General features: G+C 34.4%; 1 long non-coding RNA gene across 2 annotated transcripts in view; it reads left to right on the forward strand.

Annotated features, from left to right (window-relative positions):
• The window catches only part of LOC103232304 (uncharacterized), a 218,602-nt gene extending 190,885 nt beyond the window's left edge, over window positions 1-27,717 (forward strand). For both annotated transcript variants that reach the window (XR_012091935.1, XR_012091936.1), the window contains 2 exons: window positions 1,497-1,625; window positions 21,301-27,717. This is a non-coding gene — a long non-coding RNA (uncharacterized lncRNA). The remainder of the gene's footprint in view (window positions 1-1,496; window positions 1,626-21,300) is intronic.
• The last annotated feature ends 267 nt before the right edge of the window (window positions 27,718-27,984 follow it).

The following is a 27,984-nucleotide window of genomic DNA, read 5'->3' on the forward strand; positions in this document are numbered from 1 at the left end:
TCTTTATTTCTTTTTGGAAAATATCACTATAATGTCATAGATTTTTGTCTCATTTCATAATTTTTGCCTAATATCTTGTGTACTTGCCATTTATTTTTGGCATTGTCTCACTTAATTGTAAGTTAACACTTTGTGTTTCCTTTTAAACTAGTCTCTTCAGAAATTTATCTAGTAGAAATTACTTTAAATTCAGAGCATGTGGTTGATAAACTACTCTGTGTCTGGGAAAAGATTTTCTTTGGGTTTTAATTTCTTTAGCCTTTCTTTCTTCATAATGTAGAGAACAGAAATTAGGTATCTGTGCTTGTTCTAAAAATGTCATTGTACCCAGGAGATTGTGGATCTTTATTTATATAGACTTTTTATTCTTTATTTTTCTTGATTTGGGCTGAAGGTTGTCTTAATTTTCTTTGGTCTTTAGAAATCAGTATCTTATTGAATGTAAGATCTATGTATACAAATTCTCAGGACAAATTGAAAGCAGAAGATGCCAGATCATGTCAGCGATAAAGAAAATAAAGAAAGAAAGAATCCATATTTTTACACAAATAGGCCATCAGCATATGTGTGCTACAATTGAAAATACATGGTTTTATTTGCATTCTTCTATGTTCTACCAGAATTTAGAACTAGCAAAGTAAGGGTCTTGATGACTTTGCAGGATAGAGAAAGTCTAGGGTTGGGAAACTAGAAAGAAAGCATAAGTTAAACAAATTCCAAGGATATGAAACAGAAGAAGAGAAAGTGCTTGTTAACTAAAAAAAAAAGTCAGAGATTGGTGTTGGAAACAGGTAATATGGGTATCCTGAATTTATTCCTGACAATCCTCTTCTAGATGTTAAAACATGACTCACGCCTGTAATCTCACCTCTTTGGGAGGCGGAAGTCGGGGGATTGCTTGAGGCCAGGAGTTTGAGATCATCCTGGGCAACATAGTGAGACCTCATCTCTACAGAAAATGAAAAAGAATTTAGTTGGGTGTGGTAACATGCAACGGCAGTCCTTGCTACTTGGAAAGTTGACGTGGGAGGATTGCTTGAGCCCAGAAGTTCAAGGTTACAGTGAGTAATGATCATACCACTGTACTCCAGCCTGAGCAATAGAATGAAACCCTGCCTTAAAAACAAACAAACAAACAAACACAAAACATTAATTTCAGCAACCAGGATATACAGTTTCGATCACTCAGTGGATTATGATGAATTACCATAGCAGGGAAATCAGCTTTGTGGGTTACTTTTGGTTCAGTAGTTCTCTGTTTTCTACCATTAAGGGGACTAAATGATGCCCACATAGTCACACTGAAGACGACTTTGGAAAAGATCTCATTTAAAAAAATTACCTTCCTTCTTCAAGAAATGAACAACAAATAAAGTGGCAAACAGATGTGTGAGCACAAAACCAAAATTCTTGCGTATTTCAAATCTCAAGCAACAAATTTAGTCCTTTCCTAGATTCCCATATTAATATTAATTTTCTATTTTTTTTCTATTCAGCATTTTGCTTCCATGTTCTGATTCTATGTGTGAAGATGAAGACACAGAGAATGATGCTGATTCATAATAATATTACGATGTTTACATGATGTGTACTTGTCTGATCCTAAGCTGAATCCGTGTTCTAAGGTATTGTGAAATGTAACTCTTCTGTACTGAAGTGTAGAGTGTCAACAAATTTTTATATTAAATTAAAAATTACAAATAAATAAGAAGGCAAGGGTAAAGGGGTAATAGCTATAACAAAAGTGTACTTTTCTAGAAAATAATCAGCAGCAAGATAAATCATTGCTATCTCAGAATTTAAAATCATGCTTCAATTTTCAAAAATCTTTTTAATCGAACGTGGTTTTGGTTTAAGAAAGAGATGTGCTTGTGTATTCTTAGATCATACTTTACAACTCCAAAACAATTTAATCTAGAGTTCAGACCATTGCTTCCCAGATCATAAAAATCAAGTAGGGTATTTGTTTAAAATAAATATTTCTTACTTACAAATTTGGAATGAATGAACCAGCAACCCCAGTGTATGTGCTTAGTAATATGTATTGTATCAAGATATCCACTTGCGAAATTTGGAAAATACCAGTTTAGGTTAGAAATGCAAGGATGTCACAATTTGTTTTAAATTGGTGTGTGTCAATTTTGGTGAGTGGCTGAAGATTAAAATTACACTTTCACTGACTCTATTTATTTCACTATTATGTCCTGCTTTTTGTTGCAAGAAAATAGGTATTGCAGGGAATTTTTATAGCTTTTTAATGGGTAAGTTGTAATTGTATTTTCCTCTGAATATTGACATAAAATATTTAACCACCTAAATTTTAAAGATCTATTCATTACAAATTGTCTACTACTGTCTTTTGAACAGTAGTTTTAGGAAGCTATAGAATACAGTAATTAACAGTTCAGGCTTGGAATCTAACTACTTATTTTGGGGTCTCTGCCCTGCCACTTACTAAATGGGAGACCTTGATCAAATTATTTAACAACCATATTCTGCAGTTTCCCTGAGAGCTTAAAACAGAAAAAAAATAGTAACTGACTCATAGGGTGGTTGTGATGAATACGTTTATTAACACATATATTGACAACTGGAATCTACTAAGCTTTTAATACATGTTTGTTATTGTATCACCAACATAGAGGTATTGGCAGATAAGCATTAGAATTAAATTATAGCTATAAATAAGAAACTTTTGCATTGTAGTAATATTTCAAATATGAGCAATTATGCAAGACTTTTTCAAAATCATATACATTCAAGAATTTTGATACTGCTTTCCCAAACATCTAATAATAAATTCTAAATGTAGATTAATTACATACGCAATAAGTAAATAATGTAACACAATTAATTTAAACTCTTCTAATGAAACATTTATAATAATTGAATAGAAGGTAATTCCTCATTTACCTTTGCTTAGCAATTCTTTTCTTCAAGGAGTATGCACATTAATTGAATAAAAATAACTATAAGAATAATGCATAAAATGCTCAAGCCTTTATTGCTTCAAGTACCCTCAATCATTATAAGAAGGTTATTTGTATATGATTCACATTCTATTTTCAAATAGCATATAAATGTATATATATATACACACACAAACATATGTATATAAATATATAAATACACATGACATAATTATTGTGATAAGTCTTCTATAAATTTTTACTAAACCAGTCTCTCTCAAATGTTACTGAACATCTGAATCACCTGAGGAGTGTTTCGAAATGCAGATTCTTCACTGAAGCATTATATTCAGAATTTTTGCTCCATCGATCAGCTTTAATGGATCAAAAAATACATCCTTATACATCCTTAGCCTATTTGTAGGCAGTAAAACTTAGAATAGAAAATAAGTGAAACTTGCAGTGTTTCCAGCTGCCACCGAAAGATATTCGTATTCTGCATGTTACTACTTTCAAGTCTAGTGCCACCGCGCATCACATCACCTTCTATAAACACTCAATCCCATAGTTGTCCATAAATCCTCAAATCTGACCTCATTCCCTTTCCCCACTATACCACACAAACACACATACACACAAACACACACACACACACATGCACACACTTCACCACCTTTACTAAATGTTGTAGTTGTCTTTCTGGAGCTCAAAAGTGATCAACAGCAAACATTTTTACATATTCCAACTGTACCTTGAATACTCCTTTCACTTTACTTCACTCAAAAAGATACAGCTTTTTCTAAAGCTCTCTCAAGCACGGCCCCATCTTCATCATGCCAGAGCCTGGTGATAGATAAGAGGCTTCCTTACTTCCCACCACTTCTAGACTGTCTTCCCTTTTATACAAAAACAAGTTTCTTTCAAATACATCATCGAATTTTACTACTTGTAAGTGTTCCATGTCATTGACATGTATCAACCAAGGCACAATATTTAATTCATAAAATATTTCATTTAATACCTATTTTACTGTAGTTCACTTCATCATCATTCCTAAAAACTTCTTTATTCATATAGACAAGAAACTCAAGATACTAGCTTCTGATTCTTCATCACGTTAGCTTCTTTCATCTCATGTCTAATGGCTTTATTATCCACCTCAATTCAGCTACACAATCTCATGGTTCTATCTTTGGCTATTGGGTTTCAACCTTTTTAGATCAATATAGTTTACTGCTATCTGCATGGTGTACAAAATATCTGGTTATATAGTAGAAAACTCACAAAACCATGTTGATTGGATTTGCTGAAAAGTTATGACATAGTTTCTCAAGTGAATAATCAACACTGACAAAATTTTTACTACACTTCCCTAAAACTTTCATTTCCTTTTCTCAAAGACAGGTATTTTAACCCTTATTTTTTCTTCTCAAAGTCTTAGTCAGAATCACCTACCTCAGCTAATGACCTAGACATAAACTTTATGGAAAAAAATGCAATTAGGATGTAATGACTTTGACCTTCATATCATATATTCTACCATTCTATACGCATATACACTGCTTTCCCATTCAAAACACAAGAGAATGAGAAAGAGGACAAGATGGCTGACTAGATGCTGCCAGGAAGCATCACTTCCGTTGAGAGAGCTGAAATTATCCAGCAAACCAGGATAATTTGCTGAGAGTGGATGGAGAGCCAATACTGATGATGAGGCTGAAGAGATAAAAAACTGGGAAACTTGCACAGGGAACCTGAATGCCAGAGCTAATTTCTGGTCTTGAATGGCTTTTGGGAAAGAGGTGAGGGAGGGAACTTAGAGACAATTCATTCTTATTGTGGTTCTCTGGGATCCCAGCTACAGGAGACTCCACATTTCCCATGAACCTGCACCTTGACAGGCGGATCTCCCCAGGGAGTGAGAAGAGACAGGCCTTTTAGAAAACAGCAGAGAGCTCAGGAGCCTCAATGCTGGGAAGCTGCAGTGGAGAGAAGCCAAATATGCCAGTCTCCCAGGGCTCCCCATCACCCTCTGGGAGGCACGGGCCCCAGCTGACCTCTGAGCCAGGAAAGTGCAGAGCCAACTTCCCCATGGGACTGGAGCATATCTGCTCTGCAAGCCCTCCTGCCTGCCAGCCTTTCTGAGTCTATGCCAAGCCATCCTGCAGGATTGGATGCACAGTGCAGCCACCACAGCGCCACCTAAGTGCATTGCTGCACCTGAGTAATTTCCAGGTGACCCAGGAACATATCGGATCTCCCAGGGTAGCCAAAACCTCAACTTGAGCCACGGACATTCTGGACTGCAGCACACGAGTATGGAGTCAAGACCTGTGGCGGAAACTCGAGTGAGAGAGGAGCCTTCTCCCTCAGAGCACTGAGAGGGATAAGACATGCAGGTTCTTGACCCGGAGTGGAAGCAAGGCATGCCTCCTTCCACAGAGCTGGTCCACAGAGTGTGTGGCATATCTCTGTCGCAGCTTCTGTCGGAAGGGGCCCCGTGGCCCAGTACACCTAACAACGTAATGCAGATGCAGTGCTAGCAATCGAAGAGGCTCTTTCAAGGCCCAAGAGTAAACCGGGTGAGGGGACCACTTCTTCCCTCAAACTCACCGCAGAGCATGCCTCTGAATTCAAGCGTGTACAAACAAGCTACAGTTGAGTATTAACCTAGGTACTGGTTATTACTCTTAAGCGCCATCTACTGCGTCACAGCCCAAACTACAACAACAAAAATGTAGCCTACTAATGTGTACAGCTGTGAAACCCAGCGCACTAATTCACCCACAAGTAAAGATTTATAGCCCTCTGAAAGTATTTAGGAATGAAGCCAACTGACTGTACTTAAGTCACACCACAGTTGAAAGAACAACAACCCTCTCAGATGAGAAATAATTAGTGCAAGAAATCTGGCAATTCAAAAAGCCAATGTCCCCTTACCTCCAAACAAGTTCACTAGTTCCCAGAAATGTTTCTTGGCCAGTGTGAAATGCCTGAAATGACAGACACAGAATTCAGAGCCTACATGCCAAGGAAACTCATCAAGATTCAGAAGAAATTTGAAACTCCATCCAAGAAATAACAAAGAATCCAGTAAAATTATCCAAAAACTAAAAGATGAAATAGCCATGTAAGAAAGAACCTAATTGAACTTTTAGAGCTGATAAACTCTCTACAAAAATGTCATAACATAATTGGAAGTATTAACAGCAGAATAGACCAAGTAAAGGAAATAATCTCAGAGCTCAAAGACCAAGTCTTCAAATTAACTCATTCAGACAAAACTTTAGAAGAGAATTGAGAAAAATAAACAAAATATCCAAGGAATATGTCATTATGTAAACAAACCAAATCTATGACACATCAATATTTTTTGAGAGGCAAGGACAGAGGATAAGCAACTTGGAAAATATATTTGAGGATACGGTCCATGATAATTTTCCGAATATGGCTAGAGAGGTTGACATGTAAATCCAAGAAATACAGAGAACCTCAGACAGAAACTACATGACATAAATGTCCCCAAGGCACATAGTCATCATATTCACCAATGTCAATGCAAAAGAAAAAGAAATCTTAAAGGTAGCTAGAGGTAGAGAGAAGGACCAAGTGAAGTACAGAGGGAACCCAATCAGGCAAGCAGCAAATCTCTCCACAGAAGAGATGGGAGACCTATTTTCAGCATCTTTTAAAAATTTCCAACCAAAAATTTCATATTCTATCAAAATATGCTTCATACATGATGGAGAAATAAAACCCATCTCAGACAAGCAAATACTGAGGGAATACATTTCAACTAGACAAGGCCTACAAGTTGTCCTTAACAGAGCACTAAACATGGATTCAAAAGAATGACGCCTGCTACCACAAAATCACACTCAAGCACATAGCCCACAGGTGCTATAAAGCAACTACATAATCAAGTATACATAACAATCAGCAAACAACATAATGACAGAATCAAAATCACACATATCATTAGTAATCCTGAATGTAAATGAGATAAATGTCCACTTAAAATACAGAGTGGCAGACTGGATGAAGAGACAAAATCCAACTGTTTGTGGTTTTCAAGAAACCCATCTCACATGTAATGACACCCACAGACTCAAAGTAAAAAGAATGAAAAAGATCTACCATGGAAATGAAAGATGAAAAAGAGCAGGAGTTGTTATTCTTACATCAGATAAAACAGACTTTAAACCAATGTATTAATCCATTTTTGCATCGCTATGAAGAAATATCTGAGACTGGATAATTTATAAAGAAAAGAGGTTTAATTGGCTCATGGTTCCACAGTCTGTACAGGAAGAATAATTCCAGCATCAGCTCAGCTTCTGGGGAGGCCTCAGGAAAATTCAATCATGGCAGAAGACAAAGACAGAGCTGGCAGCTCACATGAACAGAGCAGCAAGAGAAAGCGAGAGCAGGAGGTGCTCCACACTTATAAAAAGCCAGATCTTGTGAGAACTCTATCAGGAGAACAGTACTAGTGTGATGTTGCCAAACCATTCATGAAAAACTGCCACCATGATTCAACCACCTCCCACCAGGCCTCACCTCCAACATTGGGGATTAAAATTTAACATGAGATTTGGGCAGGGACATAAACCCAAATCATATCAATCAATAAAAATTCAGAATAAGGAGGAGTATTATATAATGATAAAGGGTAGATTTCAACAAGAAACCTTAACTTTCATAAATATATATGCACCCAACTTTGGAGCACCAAGATTCATAAAATAAGTTCTTTTAAGCCTAACAAAAGACGTAGATAACCGCACAATAATGGGAGACTTGAACACCCTACTTACACTATTAAACAGATCACTGAGGCAGAAAACTAACGAAGAAGCTCTGGACTTAAACTCAATACTTGACTAATAGGACCTAATAGACATCTACGAAACACTCCACCCAACAACCACAGAATGTACATTGTTCTCATCTGCACACAGAAGTATTCTAGGATTACCTAAATGCTTCTTCATAAAGCAAGTCTCAACAAATTTTTAAAAAATCAACATTATACCAAGCATATTCTTGGACCACAGTGCAAAAACAATGAAATAAATATCAAAAATATACCTTAAAATGGCACAAATAAGTGGAAATTCAACAACTTACTCCTGAATAACTTACAGGTGAACATCAAAATTAAGGCAGAAATTTAAAAATTACTTTAAATTAATGAAAACAGGGACATACCTTATCAAAATTCCTAGAGTGCAGCTGAAGCAGTGTTAAGAGGAAAATTTATAGCCTTTCATCAAGGCAAAGTTTATAATACCTTCGTCAAGAAGTTAAAAAGATTTCAAATTAACAATATAACTCTGCACCTAAAGAAACTATTAAAAGAAAAACTACCCCCAAAGCTCCAGAAGAAAAGAAATAACCAAAATTAGAAAATAAGCTAATGAAATTGAAATTCAAAAATCCATTCAAAATATAATGAAACCAAGAGTTGGTTCTCCAAAAAAAAATATGTAAGATTGATAGACTATTAGATGGATTAACAAAGACAAAAAGGAGAGAAGATTCAAATAAGTGCATTCAGAAATGACAAAGATGACATTACAACTGATACCAGAAAAATAAAAATGATCTTCAGATAATACTATAATCAACTCCTTGCATACAAATTAGAAAATCTAGAGGAAATGGAAAAGGTCTTGGAAACATACGATCTCCAAAGATCGAATCAGGATGAGATTGAAACTCTGAATAGGGTTCAATATAGAGTTCTGAAACTGAAATTGTGATTAAAACAATCTATAAACCCGAAAATGTCCTGGACCACATGGATTCACAATCAAATTCTACCAGGCATACAAAGAAGAACTAGTACCAATCATTTAAAAAAACCAAGAAGGGACTCCTCCTTAACTCATTATATAAATCCAACATCAGCCTAATACGAAAATCTGGCAGAAATAAGACTAATAAAGGAAACTTCAAGCCAATATCCCTGATGAACATAGAAGGAAAAATCCTCAACAAAATACTAAGAAATCGAATCAGCAGAACATAAAAAAAGTTAACTCATCAAGACCAAGTAGGTTTTATTCCTAGGATGCAAGATTGCTTCAACATTCACAAATCAAAATGCAATTTACCACATAAAGAGAAAAGCAAAAAAATATGGCCATCTCAATAGACGCAAAAAAGCTTTGTATAAAATCCAAAGTCTTTTTGTGATAAAAACCCTCAACAGACTAGGCATTGCAAGAACATATCTGACAATAATGAGTCATTTATGTCAAACTCACAGTCAAGTCATACTGAATAGATAAAAGCTGAAACCATTCCTCTTGGGAACTGAAATAGGGTAAGGATGCCCACTCTCACCACTCCTATTCAAAATAGTACTGGAAGTCCTAGCCAGGGCACTCAGAAAAGAGAAAGAAATAAAACACAACCAAATAGGAAAAAAAGAAGTCAAACTATCTCTTTTTGCTGATGATATTCTATATTTGGAAAACCCTAAAGACTCCACCAAAAGGCAACTAGAATTGATAAATGACTTCAGCAACGTTTCAGGATACAAAATCAATATACAAAACATTAGCAGCATTTCCACACACCAATAACATCCATGTCAAGAGTCAAGTCAAGAACATAATCTCATTTACAATAGTCACAAATAAAATGAAATACGTAGAAATAGAATACAGCTCACAAGGGGGTGAAAGATCTTAACAAAGAGAACTACAACACACCGCTGAAAGAAATCAGAGGAAATGAAAATAAATGGAAAGTCATTTCATGTTCATGGATTGGAAGAATCAATATGATTAAAACGGATATAAGTGTCCAAAGCAATTTACATATTTAATGCTATTTTACTGAACTACCAACATCATTCTTCACAGATAGAAAAAATATATATAAAACTCACATGGAACCAAAAATAGCCTGTATAGCCAAAACAATCCTAAGCAAATAAAACAAAGCTACCTGACTTTGAACTACATTACAATGCAACAGTAACCAAAACAGCATGGTACTGGTACAAAAGCAGACACATAGATCAATGGAACAAATTATGTAACTCAGAAATAAAGCTGCACACCTACAACCATCTAATTTTTAACAAAGCTGACAAAAAGAAGCAATGGGGATAACTCTCCATTAATTAAATGGTGATGGATAATCATATGTGGAAGAATGAAATTAGACCCCTTTTTTCATCATATACAAAAATTAACTCAGGATAGATTAAAGATATAAATGTAAGACCTTCAACTATAAAAATCCTAAAAGAAAATTTAGGATACACCCTTTTTGGTAAATAATTTATGGCCACATCCACAAAACCAAATAAAATGAAAACAAAAATTGACAAATGGGACCTAATTAAACTAAAAAGCTTTTGGACACCAAAAAAAAAAAAAAAAATCTATCAATGAGAAAACAGACAACCTACAGAATGGTAGAAAATGTTTGCAAACTATGCATCTGACAAAGGTCTAATATCCAGAATCCATAAGGAACTTAACTCAACAAGCAAAAACCAAGAAACCCTGTTAAAAAGAAGGCAAACGACCTGGATACTTCTCAAAGGAAGTCATAGAAGTGGCCAGTAAGTATTTGAAAAAATGCTCATCATCACTAATCATCAGAGAAATGCAAATCAGAAACTACAATGATATACCATCTCACATCAGTCATGATGACCATCATTAAAAGGTAAAAAAAAAAAAAAAAAAAAAAAGATGTTGGCAAGACTGTAGAGAAAAGGGAACATTTACACACTGTTAACAGGAATATAAATTAGTTCAGTCACTGTGGAAAGCAGTTTGGAGATTTCTCAAAGAACTTAAAACAAAACTACCACTCAACCCAGTAATCTCATTGCTGGGTATATACTCAAAAGTATATAGATCATTATACCAAAAAGGCACATGCACTTGTTTGTTCTTCACTGTGATATTCACAATAGCAAAGATGTAGAGTCAACCTAGGTGCCCATCAATGGTGAACTGGATAAAGAAAATATGGTATATACACACCACAGAATATTCACAGTCATAAAGAAGAATGGATAGAGCTGTAGGCCATAATCCTAAGCAAATTAACATAGGAACAGAAAGGCAAATACCACATGTTCTCACATATAAGTTGGAGTTAAACTTAGACCACACATGGACATTAACATGGCAACAATAGACACTGCAAACTACTGAGAAGGGAGGGTGGCTGGGGGATGTGCTTTGGAAAACTACCTATTGGGTACTATGCTTAGTACCTGGGTCCAATATATCATATAACAATCCTACACATGTATCCCTTGTATCTAAAATAAAAACTGAAATTTAAAAAATCTGAAATATACTGAAGAAGGAAGGGATTAAAGCTTTAAGTGTCTGAATAGAACAACTGTAATATGGATGCATACCTATATATGTAATATTTTATACGTGTATATACATACACACACACTTTATTCTCACATGAGAGAATTGAAGAAACATTTAATATGTGTTTAGGGACAGTAAGAATAATGGGTAACTTTTTCTGGTATACAACAATGCATCTAGATACCGCAGTCTTATTTTATATCTGCCTTCTTTCAAAATAAGCTTGTTGTATATGAAAAAAAAAACAGACCAAGTGTTTGTGTGACTATATAAAATAGCTCTTCCACTTTTCCCTTAATTTCACACATTCATATCTTCTCCATGACCTTTCTTTTTTTTATTATATCTCTGTTTCTCTTCTGTGTTTTCAACTTCTGTCTCTACTGAATCAATTCAATCAACTCATATCCATATCTTCACATCCTTTTTTTGTCTTTTGAAAACACACACACACACTTAATTACTGCTACTATGCCTACTACTATTACTGGCACCTTGAATCCAGATTTTTCCTTCAGCTTCTTCTTCTAGTAAGAATGGAATTCTTCTAGACAAACCCTATGTTCTCAAGACTGCACCTTTCTAAAGAGATCACATATTTTTGTTTCTATTTCATTTTTGATTACCAGAATAGGCACATGTCTAAAAGGGATGACTTTGTGCAATTTAGAAAAAGTGTATTCTTTGGTAGGTTAACAAATTCCTTGAGATGGTTCAGGTCTCTGGTCCCTTTAAGATTCTTCTGTTTATGAATTTGTTCTGGGTGATCTCATCCAGTCCCATAACTCCGAATACAATTTGCTGAACTTTTTCTGTAGTCTGGATTTTATATCCAACTACTTTCCTAAATTCTCCACTCACGTGTCTAATAGGCATCTCAAAGTTAACAACGCTAAAACAGAACTATAATTTTACTCCCAGATCTGTCTATCCAAATATTTTCTATCACAGTGAATAAATGTGTTTCCCTCCACCCACTCTTGCAACCCTGGAGGAGCTCTCTATATCACAGTTTTATAAACTTTATAAAACTTAAATCAGATACTACTACTCAAGAGTTTACAATGGATTCTCATTGTATTCAGAATAAAAATCAATATCCATACCATGGCCTCCATATTAATACATGATTTTGCCCCTACCGACATATTCTATGTCTTCTACTTTCTTTTTTTTTCCTGCTTCCCTAAGCTCCAGACAAAATGGGTTCCTTTAAGTACCTGTTACAAGGCTTTACACTTTTCTAATCCAATTACTTCGGTTTTCCCTTCAAAATTTACATGGTTGATTCCTTCTCATCATTCAAGACTCAAGTCAAATGTCAACTCTTTAGAAACATTTTCCCTGAAATGACCTTTACTAAGGCAGTGGACATGCTCCACAGCCGGTTCATCTCTGCCATATCACCTTATTCTATTTTCTTCATAGTTACCAAAATTATTTAACTAATGTATTTACATGTTTATTTTTTTCTCCACTAGAATATAATTGTTTAAATGCAGGTACTTTCTTTGACTTATTCTCACCTGCAGTCAGCATTAGACACATGGTCAGGATTCAAATGTAGACTGAATGACAGAATAAAGTGACACCCATAGAGAAGTGTGGGTTTACATCCTAAGTCAGTCACAGAATACTCTAGAACAGTTATCAAATTTCTTGTTCAGTTTCTTCATTTATAAAATGTAAACAATAATGATGTCCATCTTTATGGTTTTTCTGCAGGTTAAATGATATAACGTATACAAATGTATGTAAGAGGGTTAGCACATATTAAGAGTTGAAGTAAAACTTATAATTGTATACATTATATAAAAATAACTTTTATATCAATTATATAATACATACATATCACTAATTAGAACTACCTAAAATAATCTGAAATAGTTTTGACTTATTATCTATATATTTGAAAAGCTATTCATTGACTTCTTCAAATATCAAAGCATGCAGCATTGGAAAAATACATTTTGGGTTGAGATTTTTTAGATGTAAATAAGCTCATAAGCTTGAAAAAATTTATTTATAACCAAGATCTATTCTAATTTTAATTATTTTCTGTAATATAATACTTACTGCTTTCTGACTTTACATTGGCTTATATAAATATATAAATATTACATATTGGCAATAAGAAAATGAGGGTTAGTTTAGTAATTAGCTAAATTATATGTAATTTGTGTAACAAATCATGTGCCACAATTTACAACATGGCTAAGCTAAAATTCTAATGCCGTATCTTCCCTATAGACCTTTTTGCTATATTCTGGGATAGTTTTTAAAAGAGGCAAAAAGCAGAGATTCAATATTGAGCTTAAGCTATATAACCTTTTTTCAAGACAAAATGGATAATAAAATATAGCAAGAAATATAGCGCTCCTGGAGCTACATAATTTGGACACTCTCCTAATGCAATCTGCCATTAGAAACTGTATTAGTTTACAGTCATTATTGCTAGTTGGTACTATTCAAAACACTCTTAAGAATAAATGACCACATAGGCTAAGAAGCAGTCCAATAAAATGTGAAAATTCATCTTACGTTATTCCCCACTGACAAAAAATTAGCATTTTCTTAATGGCTCACAACACATTTAATAGATAAGAAGGAAAGATAGTTAGTGTGCAATAAAGTGTAAAGTGAAAAACATTAACTTCAAGTAAATGGCAAATGTTCTCTTTAATTGTAATAGTTTCAGTTTGTTTAGGCTCAGAACATCTTAAATTTATTACATCCTAATACTTATAAGAGCAAGTGCTGCTTCCATGAACAAAAGTCTTAGTGGAGTTTACAGTAATCTGTACCTTAATTGCAAATGTTATGTTCACAAATATTTATATTTTATAATAAAGTGAAAATACAATTGAATTTAAAATTTAGGTATATGAATATGAGGGCAAAGAGGACTATAGACCATTTCCAAAGGTTATACCAAAAGAAATGTGGGCAACACTGAATTTTTATCTGTGTGATAGCTGGGAAGTTAATCTTCCATCAGTCTGATCAACTTTCTAAAAGTACCTTACAAAACAATAATAATTATGCATCTTGAATCTGGAGGTCTTCAAATCAAATATACCATCAGTTTTTACAATTTTTTTTTTTGGTTTATATGGTTATGAGTCTAATGCAGCCAAATCATATACCAAGTGTGTCATTAATATTTAAGTTTATTTATTCAGATTGACAGCATTTGTTCCCACATATATCATATTATGAGAATACATGTAATATATAATGTATATATACATACATACAATCCTGAGTATGTATGTATTATAAACATATATAATATAATGTATAATATATAAATAATATATATAAACAACATATGCATATACTAATATAAACCCATAATATATATATAAATCATATATAAATAATATGTATATATTATACATATAAATTATATATAAATAATATGTACATATTATACATATAAATTATATATAAATAATATGTATATATTATACATATAAATTATATATAAATAATATGTATATATTATGCATATAAATTATATATAAATAATAAGATTATATATGTTTATAATATACACATACTCAGGATTTTTGTGTGTGTATAAGTATATGTGTGTGTGTGTGTGTGTGTGTATATATATATGTAAAATTATGCAATTTGTCACCATGACCTTTAATAGGTTTTTTAAAAATTACAGTGGCATATGTAAATTAAATCCCAGACAACAACATTAAGATCAAGCATAGAAAACGCTATTGAAAACACTTGGAATCTATGAGGAAACATCCAACTTCAGGAAAAAACAAACAAAAGCATTAACTGGTTTTTAACAGAGCTGAATAATAACTCCTTTTCTTTTCTTATTAGACTTTTTCTGCTTACAGGCAGTTAAAAATTTTTTAGTATCAACACTGTAGGTAAAGTAAAGTAAATTTCTGGTCCTCAAAGGAAATAAGCAATTTAGAAGGGAATAAAATGGGTTTCTTTGATCCAAAACAATTTAGAATATATTTTTTTAAACTATTGTGGGATGAAATCATAATTATTTTTAATCAATTATCAATGGAGTTAACTTCTGAGAACTTAGCATCAGCTTTTACTGAAATATGCTACCCCTCTCCTAATTACACAAGCAGTGTTCGAGTGAACTTTTAGGGTGAAACTTCATTGCTTAGAAATTTCTTATTTAGACAAATTTCTCATTGTTTAGAAATTTCCTAGGGCATGTATAAACATAGCTTCTGAATTCACTGTATTCATTTTTATTTAATAGAAAGTAGTCCATTTTTAATATATGTTGGGAATACTTAATATACTTGATGCAGGAAAGGAAAAATTAAATCAATAAAAAATGAAAATATCTTCCTAGAAAAAATGAATCAAGGACTTAATCAGTTAACCAAGCAAAAAAGAAATACAAAGAAAAAATAAGCACATGAAAACATACTATTATTCTTACATAATGAAAATAAATGGTTTTTAAGAGTAATATGCCATATTATCATCAATCTAGTACTAAAATTTATATTAAATAAATTGTGTAATGTTATGTGCACAGGGACATAAAATTATCATATTTTGCATTGGAATGTAAATTTTTAAAGCAGTTCCTGACAGGGTAGAATTCTGTTTTATATGTTTATGAAAACAGATTGCTGAATGAATAGATGGATAGAGAGAAAGATACACAACTGAGCATGTGGGTGTTAAAGTTAAAAAGTCCTTTAACAATAGCATCAAGTGGCGTAATAAATTTAGAAATAAATTTAGCCACAACGGTTCAAAACACGTACCCAGAAAACTACAAAACAATGTTGAAAGAAATTAAAGAAGACTTAAATAAATTGAAATAAACTTCAAAATTATGGATAGGAGACAGTGTTGTAAAGATGGCAATCTTCCCAAATTGATCTACAGATTCCACACAACTCCTATCAAAATTATAGCTGACTTCATAGAAGTTGACAAGCTGATCCTAAATTTCATATGAAAATACAAAGGACCTAGAATTTTTTTGAAAATCTTGAACAAGAAAAACAAAGTTGGAAGACTCATAATTGCCAATTTCAAAATTTACCATAAGCTACAATAATCAGAAATAAATTACTGACATAAAAATAGACATATATTAATAGATCAGTTGAAGGAAATTGAAAATCCTGAATTAAAACTTCACATTTACGGCCAATTGATTTTAACTAGCATGCCAATTCAATTCAGTGAGTAAGAAAAATGGTCTTTTCAACAAATAGTACTGGAAAAACCATGTATCCACCTGTAAAAGAAGAAATCGGTATCCCTACTTCATGCCAGGAAGTATTTTCTCGAATTTTGTGAAAGAGATTTAAGAGGATTAGTACCATTTTTCTTTAAATATTTCATAGAATTCACCAGTGAAATCATCTGGGCCTCATGCTGTCTGTTTTGGAAGGCGATTAATTGTTGATTCAATTTCTTTAAAAAACATAGCCCTATTCAGATTTTTACATTATCTATTTCTCATTGCGTTAGTTTTAGTACTTTGAAGGAAGTGGTCCGTTTAATATAAATCGCCAAATTTGCATGCATAGAGCTCTTCATAATATCCCTTTCATAGATTTTGAATATTTTTGGAATTAGAATTCATGACACCTCTTTATAAACTTACATTATTGACCTTAGACCTTTTTTCCTTTCTAATAAATATATCTAATGCTATAAACGTTTATCTAAGCAATGCTACATCAAACACACTTTGATAAGTTGTTTTTTATTTTTATTTCATTCAAAATACTTCTAAATTTTTTGACTAAATTGAACAATTTAATACTGCTTTGACCCTAGTATTAGTTAGAAGTGTGTTAATTAAGCAAATATTTGGAGATTTTGTGGCTGTACTGTTGTTAATGATTTCTAGGTTAATTCCACAGTGGTCTGAGTGCATACTTTGAATAATGTCTTTTCTCTTAAATTTGTTATGGTGTGTTTGTGGCTCAGAATGTAATGGTTTATCTTTATGGATGTTCCATGGGACTTTGAGAATAGTGTATATTTTACTGTTGTTGGATAAATTATATCATAACTGTAAATTGGAAACATATTTTGCCTCATGAATATTGATACTTTGTTGTCAGGCACACACATACTCAGGATTGTTATGTCTCCTTGGACAACTGACCACCTTATCATTACACAATGGCCCTCTTTATCCCTGATAATTTTCCAGCTCTGAAATATGCTTTCTCTGTAATGAACATAGCTACTTCTACTATGTTTTAATTGTTCTAACATAGTGTATATTTTGGTCTTTTTTAATCTACTCTGATAGTGTGTCTTTTAATTGGTGCATTTAAAACATTCACATTAAAATGATTATTGATACAGTGACATTATTTTTTACCATATTTATAACTGTTACCTATTTGTTGTCTATTTGTTGTTTTTGTTTTTTGTTCCTTTATAATATCACTGTCATATATTTCATTTACCACATAAGCTATAATCTTTTTTTTTTTTTTTTTTCTTTTGAGACGGAGTCTCGCTGTGTCGCCCAGGCTGGAGTGCAGTGGCCAGATCTCGACTCACTGCAAACTCCGCCTCCCGGGTTCACGCCATTCTCCTGCCTCAGCCTCCCGTGGAGCTGGCACTACAGGTGCCCGCCACCGTGCTCGGCTAATTTTTTGTATCTTTAGCAGAGACGGGGTTTCACTGTGTTAGCCAGGATGGTCTCGATCTCCTGACCTCATGATCCGCCTGTCTCGGCCTCCCAAAGTGCTGGGATTACAGGTGTGAACCACCGCGCCCGGCCGCTGTAATCCTCTAATATATTGCTGATATTATTATTTTGAACAAGTTGTTATCTGATAGACCAGTTACTAGTAAAACAATATATATTTTATTTACTTTCATTTATTCCTTCTTATATTATCTTTATGTAGATCCAAGTTATGGCCCAATAACATTTTCCTTCTCTCAGAAAAACTTCTTTAACATTTCTTATGCAGCTCTACAGGCAAAAAATCATCTCAGTTTTTGTTTGTTTTAAAATGCCTTTATTTCTCCATACCTTTTTAAGGAATTTTGTTAAATTCTAATACTTTTCACTGTCTCTCCCTTAGCAAAAATGGTCACCCCATCTCCAGTGGAAATAAGCTCTCCACAGCCAGTGGCAGTGGCATTCAAACACACAGTGAAAGCAGCCTCTACCTACAGTAGTATCAGCCTTTTCACCTCCCACAGAGGTTAGAAAGGGCAGTGACAGTTGTTTGGTTCTCTGGTTAAAACATGGATCAAAAGATAACCCATCATGAGTGAGCTGGCTATACTCTATCTGGCTTGGTTTAATGTAGATGAAGGGATAAAAAGGCTTAGAGAGACAGGAATGTTAGAGTGAATTTGTCATTAATTCACTCTAACATTAATGACAAATGAATTTGTCATTCTACTCACCCACACTTGGAGGGTCCATAAAACATGTCTTTCACCAATTTTTTGAAAAATACATTCATGGAGATATCTACGGCATCCTTGAAGAGCCCTGTAATTGCTCTTCTCTAATAGTCCTGCCCTTACAGTGGAAACCACAGCTACTCAACCGTAAAACATAAATACAATAGAAATAATTGGATCTCAGAGTGACAGAGGCCAGCATCCAGCACTTTACCGCAAAAGGCAAAGTGGACTTACTTGCTAGGTCAGATAGCAAAGTCAAAGTAGCAACCAGAATAATCTGACTTGCATAGACCTATGACATTGGCTAGTTAATTATGATGTTCCCAGAAGTGAAACAGATAGGAAGCCTACTAAATTCTTACTTGATCTTTGAAAAGAGAGGAGCTCCATATCAAATGGGGGGGCGGGGGGAAGGCCTAACTCAAACCATACAAACAGAGAGCCACTGCTTCTCAATCAATTCTAAGACAAGCCAGTTTATAGATCCAGAACCCATTGAATGGGGAGGTGAATGCCAGGTCTCTTTGAGGAAGAACCCCAGTGCAATACTGAAAATATTTACCATTAACCTTTTTGCAACCTTCCTCAAAAAACCTATGTCCTTTTATGAAAGTAACTGTGTTTTGGGGAGAATGGAATAATAAGATCTTTGGGGTGACTACTGGACACTAGCTCTGAACTAACATAGATTCAAGGAGAATCAAATTGTCACTGTGGGCCTTCAGTCATAGTAGAAGTATGGAGGTCACATGGTTAATGGAGACTTAGCTCAGGTCTGTGTCACGGTGAATCCGGCGGGTCTTTGAACTTACTCTCTGGTTATTTTCCTTGTTCCAGAATGTATAATTGGTGTAGGCATAATTAGCTGCTGGCAGAATCTCCACCTTTGTTCCCTACCTATGGTGTCAGAGTTATTATGGTTGGAAAGACTAAGTGAAAGGCTCAACACTGAATTTACCTTGGAAAATAGTAATTCAAAAGTAATACTGCATTCCTGGAGGGATTGCCTAGGTTAGTGCCACCATCAAGTACTTAAAAGATGCAAGAGTGGTGATTCTCGTCGCATCCCCATTCAAGTCTTTTATTTGGCCTATGCAGAAGACAGATGGATCTTGGATAATGACAGTCAATTACTGAGAATTAGTAAGTGATGACTCCAGCTGCAGCTGTTGTCAGATGTGGTTTCATATCTTAAGCGAGTTAACACATCCCCAGGTACTTGATATGCCGCTATTATTCTGGCAAATGCCTTTTTCTTTATCCCTTTACACAGGCTCATTAGACACAGTTTTCTTTCAGTAGTCAAGGACAGCAATTTACATTCACTCTCCTACCTAGGAAGAATATCAACTAGCTAGCCCCATGTCATAATTTAGTTTGCAGGGATCTTTGTTTCAACTTTTATTTTAGGTTCAGGAGGTACATGTGAAGGTTTGTTACATTGGTGTATTCCATAATGCTGAAGTTTGGGATACCATGGGTCCTGTCACCCAGGTCCAGAGCAGAGTATCCAATAGGTAGTTTTCCAATAGTAGTTGACTATTCCCCCTTAAATAGTCACCAGTGTATATTGTTCCCATCTTGTGTCCATGTGTACCCAATGTTTAGTTGCCATCTATAAGAGAGAATACACAGTATTTGTGTTCCTGCATTAATTTCCTTAGGATAATGACATCCAGTAGTGTGCAGAGATATTTATAGTTTTTTCCTTCTGTATTACATTAGTCTATTATATTGATATCATTATGTAGATTTGGCCTATTGAGCAATAAGCAGCAATTACTCTAGACTTACTGGTAAGACATTTGCACATGAGAGGGTGGGAAATAAATATAACTAAGTTAAAGGATCTTCTACCTCAGTGAAATTTTTAGGGAACAAGTGATGTGGGACATGTTGTAATATTTCATCCAAGATGAAGGATAAATTGTTGCATCTGGCTCCTCCTACATCCATAAAAGGGGCACAATGTCTAGTGAACGTAGTTAGATTTTGGAGGCAGCTTATTTCACATTTGGGTGTGTTACAAAGAATGACCTAAAAATATGCTAGTTTTAAATCGTCCTCAAAATAAGAAAAGCTTCTGCAAGAGGCAGGCTGCCGTACAAGCTGCTCTGCCACATGGGCCATATGATCCAGCAGATCTCATGGTGCTTGAAGTTTCAGTGGCAGATGGGGTGCCCTTTGGAGGCTTTAGCAAACCCCTATAGGTGAACAACAGAGCAGGTCTTCAGGATTTTAGAGACCAGCCCTGTCATGATATGAGGATATCTGTTCTCCCTCTGAGATACTGCCCTTGGTCTACTATTGGGCCTTTATAGAACTAAATGCTTGAACATAGGTCACCAAGTTACCAAGTGAACTGAGCAACTTATCATGAACTTGACATCACATGCTCAATCCAGCCATAGAGTCTGGCATGTACAAAAGCACTACATCATCAAGCAGAAGTGGCATATACATACTCAGTCCCAAGCAGGCACAAGTATGTTACATGAAGTGGCCTAAAACAAAATTGACAAAATGAAAGGAGGCTGCCTTTCCCCAATGAAAACAAAAAATTTGTTCAAATGTCCATGGCTTCCACTCCTACTACACTGTCATCTCTCTCCCAGCCTGCACCTAGGGCCTCATCAATTGATCCTAGAAAATTGACAGAGTAAGGGAAAAATTGAGCTTGATTTACCAATGGTTCTGCACCATACTCAAGGCACTACCTGCGAGTGGGCAGCTGAAGCACCACAGCCTCTCTCTAGGACATCCCTGATAGATGGTGATGAAGGTAAGTCCTTCCAATGTAAATAATTTGGGGTACTGAACCTGGTTATGTGCTTTGCTTGGAAAGAGAAAAAACTAGATGAGCAATTATATACCAACTTCTGGGCTGTCATCAATGGTTTGGTTGGATGGTCAGAGGTTTGAAAGCGCATGATTTCCCTATTGCTAACAAAGAAATCTGGGGATGAGGTATGTGGATAGACCATTCTGAATGGGGAAAAAAGTGAAGATATTTGTATTCTGTGTGAATTCCCAAAAAGAGAGACCACAGAAGAGGAGGATTTTAATAATTAAGTAGATAGAATGATCTTTTCTGTGGAACCCAGCCATCCTATTTCTCCAGCCACTTCTGTCATTGCATAATGGACTCATGAATAACATGGCCAAGGTGACAGGGGTAGAAGTTATGAATGTGCTCAGCAATGTGGAATTTCACCCCACAAGGCAGACTAGGCTATGGCCTCCACTGAGTGCCCAATATGGGAGTAGCAGGGAGCAACACTGTGCCCCCAGTACGGCACCGCTTTCCAGGGTGATCATCCAGCTACCTGTTGGCAAGTTGGTTACATTAGATCACTTCTAACATAAGAGAGACATTGCTTTATCCTAACTGGAATAGACACTGACTCTGTATAAGAATTTACCTTTCCTGCATGAAATGCTTCTGTTAAAACTCCCATCCATGGACTTACAGTATGCTTTATCCATTGTCATAGTATTACACACTGTTGCTTTTAAACAAGGAAATCATTTCACAACTAAAAAAGTGTGACAGTGGACTGATACTTATGGAATTCACTAGTTTTACCATGTTTCACACTATCCTAAAGCAGCTGCCTTGATAGAATGTGGATTTGCCTTTTGAAGACTCTGTTACAGCACCAGGTAGGTGAAAATACCTTATAGGGGTGGGGCAGGGTTTTCCAGAATGCTGTATGTGCTTGAATCAGCATCCAACCTATGGTACTCTTCCTCCTATAGCTAGGATTCATAGGTCCAGGAATTAAGGGATAAAAATGGGAGTGGCGCCACTCACTATTATCCCTTGTGACACACTAGCAAAATTTTTTCTTCCTGATCCCAGGGCTTTATACTCTGCTGGCCTAGAGCTCTTAGCTTCAGAAAGAGAAATCCTTCAACTAGGAGACATAAACAGTAATTTTATTGAAATATAAAAAGTTAAGACTGCCACCTAGCTAATTCGGCCTCCTTATATCTTAGAGTAAATACGTCAAGAAGAGAGTTACAGAATTGGCAGAGATGACTGATATGGACTACCAATGGAAAACTAGAATACCACTCTACAATGGAAGTAAGTAAGAGTATGTCCAGAATACAGGAGCTCATTTAGGTCTTGTCTTAATATTACCATGTCCTGTGACTAATGTCAATGGCGAGCTCTAACAACCCAATCTGGGGAAGACAAATAAAGGTGCAGACCTTTCAAGAATAAAAGTTGTGATTACCACACCAGCTAAAGAAAGAACTATAAGCAGCTAAGTATCTTGCTGAAGGCAAATGTAATACAGAATGAGTGGGAGAAGGTAATTATGAACACTAGCTATGACCACATGACCAGTTATAGAACAGAAAACTGTAACTGTCATGAGTATTTCCTTCTTATGTTATAAATAAATGTGTATTTATATACATGTATTAATTATTTATCTTTGTTTTCTTTCTTCTCTTGTTTCCTTATCATGTAACATAAGATGCGTTATTTTAAATACGTTTTTAAGAGTTTTAGTTTTACATCATATTAAGTTGCAGGGCATCAGATGAAGACTGAACATCACTTAAAGACGACTTTTCCTGAAGATGGTAGTGGTGTATTTTCAGTTGTATACAGGTTAGTTACATCATATTAGGCAGAATCATTAGCTTCTCCTTGTCTTTATTTGTAGATTATCATTTAAGGAAATGCATATGAGTATCAAGTTGAAAAGGGATGGCCTGGTGATGGTTAATTGTAGGTGTAAACTTGACTGGACAAAGTGATGCCCAAAAGCTGATAAAACATTTTTTTCTCTGTGTTTCTGAAAATGATTAGCATTGAATCAGGAAACTAAGTAAAAACAGTCCACCTTCACCAATGTGGGCAGGCATTATGCCATCTGTTAAAGGCCCAAATATAACAAAAACTCAGAGCAAATTTCCTCTTCTCTTTTCTTGACCTGTAACATCCACCTTATTCCCTTAAATATCAGAGGTGCTGATTCTTCAGCCTGTGGATTCTAAGACTTACAACCCTACCCCCAGTTCTCAGGCCTGTGGCCTCAGATTGGATGACATTATTGTCACTCTCGTTCCTCAGGTCATTGGGATTGAATTACACCAATGGCTTTCCTGGTTCTCCAGTTGGCAGACAGCATGTTATGAAATATTTTGGCCTCTATAATTATGTGAGCCAATTCCTACGATAAATTTTCTCTTCTCTCTCTCTCTCTCTCTCTCTCTCTCTCTCTCTCTCTCTCCCCCCCCCCCACCCCCCGCTCCATATTGGTTCTATTTCTCTGGATAATTCTGACTAATATACCTTTGTTGAGGAGAATGTAATGCTCAGGTGTATTTCAAAATGATTACTTTCCCCTCTTTCTGTCAGAACCATAAGGAGATTTTTATCTTGTCTTCACAATCTCTTATTTCATAACAGCCACACTAACAGGTCTGAGGTCATATTCCATTAAGGTTTTAAGTGAATTTTCCTAATAAGTAGTGTTGTGGAGCCTCTTTATTATAACTCTGTTGGCCATTTGTATATATTTTTGGAAAAAAAAGGTCTATACAAGGCTTTTGTCTACTTTTTAATATTTATTTTTTTTCTTTTTTTCCTATTGAATTGCTATTTGTTTTGAAAAAAAGTACATACATACATGAATGATTTGTATATTTGAGATATTAACTCTTGGTCATATATATTGTTTGCAAAGATTTTCTCCTATTCTGTAGGTTGTCTTTTCATTTTTTTATTATTTGTTTTCCTGTCTAGAAGCTTTTAGTTTGATGTAATCCCATCTACTTTTGCTTTCATTGCCTATGGTTTTTGTGTCATATTCAAGAAAACATCACAAAGACCATGTCAAGAAGTTATTTTCATATGTGTTCTAAGAAATTTATAATGTCAAGTGTTACATTTAAGTCTTCAATCAATTTTGTGTAAATGTTTGTATATGGTGTAAGAATTCAATTTCTTTATTTTTGTATGGAGGTCCAGTTTTGCTGATACTATTTGTAGATAAGATTATCTTCTACCCATTATGTATTGTTGGAACCTATGCCAAAGATTGGTTAGTCATATATTCATGAATTTATTTCTGAGCTCTATATTTTGTTCCATTGGGCTATGTGTTTGTTTTTACACCAGTACTATACTGTTTTGATTACTGTAGCTCTGCAATATAATTTGAAATCAGAATGTATGATACCTCCAGCTTTGTTCTTCTCAATATTGTGAAGATATTGGCTATTTGTGGTCTCTTGTGGTTTCATATAAACTTTTGATTATTTTTCTTTTTTTATAAAATGTCATTGAGATTTTCATAAGGTTAGCATTGTATCTGTAGATTGTTTTGGGCAGTATGGGCATTTTATGTGTTTCAATCCATGAACACAAAATGGCTTTCTATTTACTTATAACATATTTAATTTCTGTAATGAATGGCTTGTAATTTTCATTGTACAATATTTTTATCTCCTTGATTGAAACTATTAATAAATACTGTATTCTTTCTGATGCCATTGTAAACAAGATTGTTTCCTAAATTATCTTTCTGAATAGTTAACTGCTAGTATATATAAACACAACTGATTTTTGCATGTTTATTTTGTATCCTGAAACTTTACTAAATTTCTTTGTTTTAACAGGTTTTTATTTTTGGTAGAGATTTTAAAGATTTTCTACATATAAGATATCATTTGCATACAGGGATAATTTTAGTTCTTCTCTTGGAATATGGATTTTTTTTCTGTATCTTACTGCTCTAGCTAGGATTTCCAGTATTATGTTAAATAAAAGTGGGAAGAGTGGTCATCCTTTACTTTGTCCTCATCTGAGAAGAAATATTTTCAGCTTTTTTTTCATTACCTATGATATTAGCTGTGGGTTTCTCATTTATGCCCTTTATTATGTTGTGATACATTTCTTCCATATCTAATTTGTTGAAAGATTGTATTATAAAAAGTGTCGATATTTGTCAAATATTATTCCTGCATCTGTGGATATAATCATATGACGGTATTCTTCATTATAAAAATGTGATTTATCACACTGATTGTGTATACTGAAACGTTCTTTCACCTCAAAGACAAATCTTACTTGGTAAGTGTGTACAATTCTTTTAATGTGATATTGAACTTGGTTTGCTAGTATTTTTTGATGATTTTGCATATATATTCATCAGGGACATTGACTTGTATTTTTTTTGTGTGTGTGTGGTGTTTTTGTCTGGCTTTTATATGAAGGGAATCCTGAACTTGTAAAATGAGTTTGGAAGCATTCCGCCCTCTTCCATTTTTTGTTAGAGTTTGAGAAGGACTGGTGTTAATTATTGTTTAAATGTTTGCTAGAATTCACCTATGAAGCTCTCTGGCTCTTGTGTTTTCCTTGTTGAGAGGTTGTTGATTAGTAACTCAATTTTCTTAAAAGCCATAGGGCTGCTCAGGTTTTTGATCTCTTCATGATTCAGTCTTGGTAGGTTATATGCTTCCTGGAATTTATCCATTTCCTCTACACAATCCAATTTGTTGGTACGTAATTCCTTATAGTAGTCTCTCATAATCCGTTTTATTTCTGTGGCATCAGTGGCAATGTATCCTGTTTCATTTCTCATTGTAAGAGTATAGTTTAATTGTGGAGGAGGGAAAAGGCAGGAATGACAAATCTTGAAAAATTATTCTAAGAAATATATAGAATAAAATGAGAATAAAGACTTAAAATACTTTACAGAAATGTATTTTGGTTTTATTATAATATCAACATATGTAAAATACTTCTTTATAATATTTTATAGTCTGAAAAATAATATTGAATTTACTATTTTCTAACATTATTAATCCTCTTAAGAAACATGTTATTTGCATTTTTTGCATGGTTTTGGTAATGAAAAATGTGATATTGCCATTCTTCATGTTTCTAGCTGACTTCCACTGACTTTTATTTAGACAAGGATCTTTCAAGTTTTTTTTAAATTTGTCTTTTAGAAAAAAATCTCAAAAGAAGTAAAAATTCAAATAGCATTACAAAACTAGAGAAATAAAATCATTGAGGGTAAATCTAACAAAATTAGAGAATCTTACAAAAGACTTACTGGAATATATTAAACTGTGTAAAACACCTTTACTTTTCATCATTGTGATGGTTAGTATTGAGTGTCAACTTGATTGGATTGAAGGATGCAAAGTATTGTTCCTGGGTGTGTCTGTGAGGGTGTTGCCAAAGGAGATTAACATTTGAGTCAGTGGACTGGGAAAGGCAGACCCACCCTCAATCTGGGTGGGCACAATCTAATCAACTGCCAGCACAACCAAAATAAAAAGCAGACCGAAGGATGTGAAAAGGCTTGTCCAGGTGAGTCTTCTGACCTCCATCTTTCTCCTGTGCTGGATGCTCCCTGCCCTCGAACATCAGACTCCAAGTTCTTCAGCTTTGGGACTCTTGGACCTTCCACCACAGACTGAAGGCTGCATTGCTGGCTTCCCTACTTTTGAGGTTTATGGGACTTGGACTGGCTTCCTTGCTCCTTAGCTTGTGGACGGCCTATTGTGGAACTTCACTTTGTGATTGTATGAGTCAATACTCCTTAATAAACTCCCCTTTATATAGACATGTGTCCTATTAGTTCTGTCCCTCTAGAGAACCCTAACAATCATACTATGCTTTCTGGAAATATAACGAGAAAAGTGAATATAAGCCATATTTGTTTCATTTTACGATGAACAGAACAAAAAGTTAAAACTTAACCTATAATTTACAATTGGAGTGCTAATGGGTGGCAACCCATTTTTGAAGGCTTGTAATTGAAATTGTTTTATCAATAAATATATTTTTACTTACAATAAATGACATTTCCTAATTTGTACCACTTTCTTCTTAACATGTGTTGCAGCATTTATTAACTAAGAGTTACTATTGACATTGCTGCTTCACACTAATATTTGATCTTCCACTTTAAGACACAAGTATCATCCTTATAGAGCCAAAGGTGCTCGTGTGTTCTTGCCAAGATATTCTAGAATAAATGTTTTGCCATCTTCAATGTATACAAAATTTTTTTAAATATGCAATTCAATTTATAGTTTTTTAAAATAAGTGAATAATTTTTGTATAAGGTTAAAATGCTAATTAAGAACACATTTATATATCAAATACTGGAATAACTACCAAATATTAATGATTAAGAAATATTTTTTACCTAAAACATTGTTGACTGAATACTTCAAAACTAATTTTATCAAGTATTCTGAATTTCATTTATTTTATATTATCACACATCTAGCTCATCTATAAGCATTCTATACCAGAT

Source organism: Chlorocebus sabaeus, chromosome X, assembly GCF_047675955.1.
Source record: "Chlorocebus sabaeus isolate Y175 chromosome X, mChlSab1.0.hap1, whole genome shotgun sequence".
Lineage (NCBI taxonomy): Eukaryota > Metazoa > Chordata > Mammalia > Primates > Cercopithecidae > Chlorocebus > Chlorocebus sabaeus.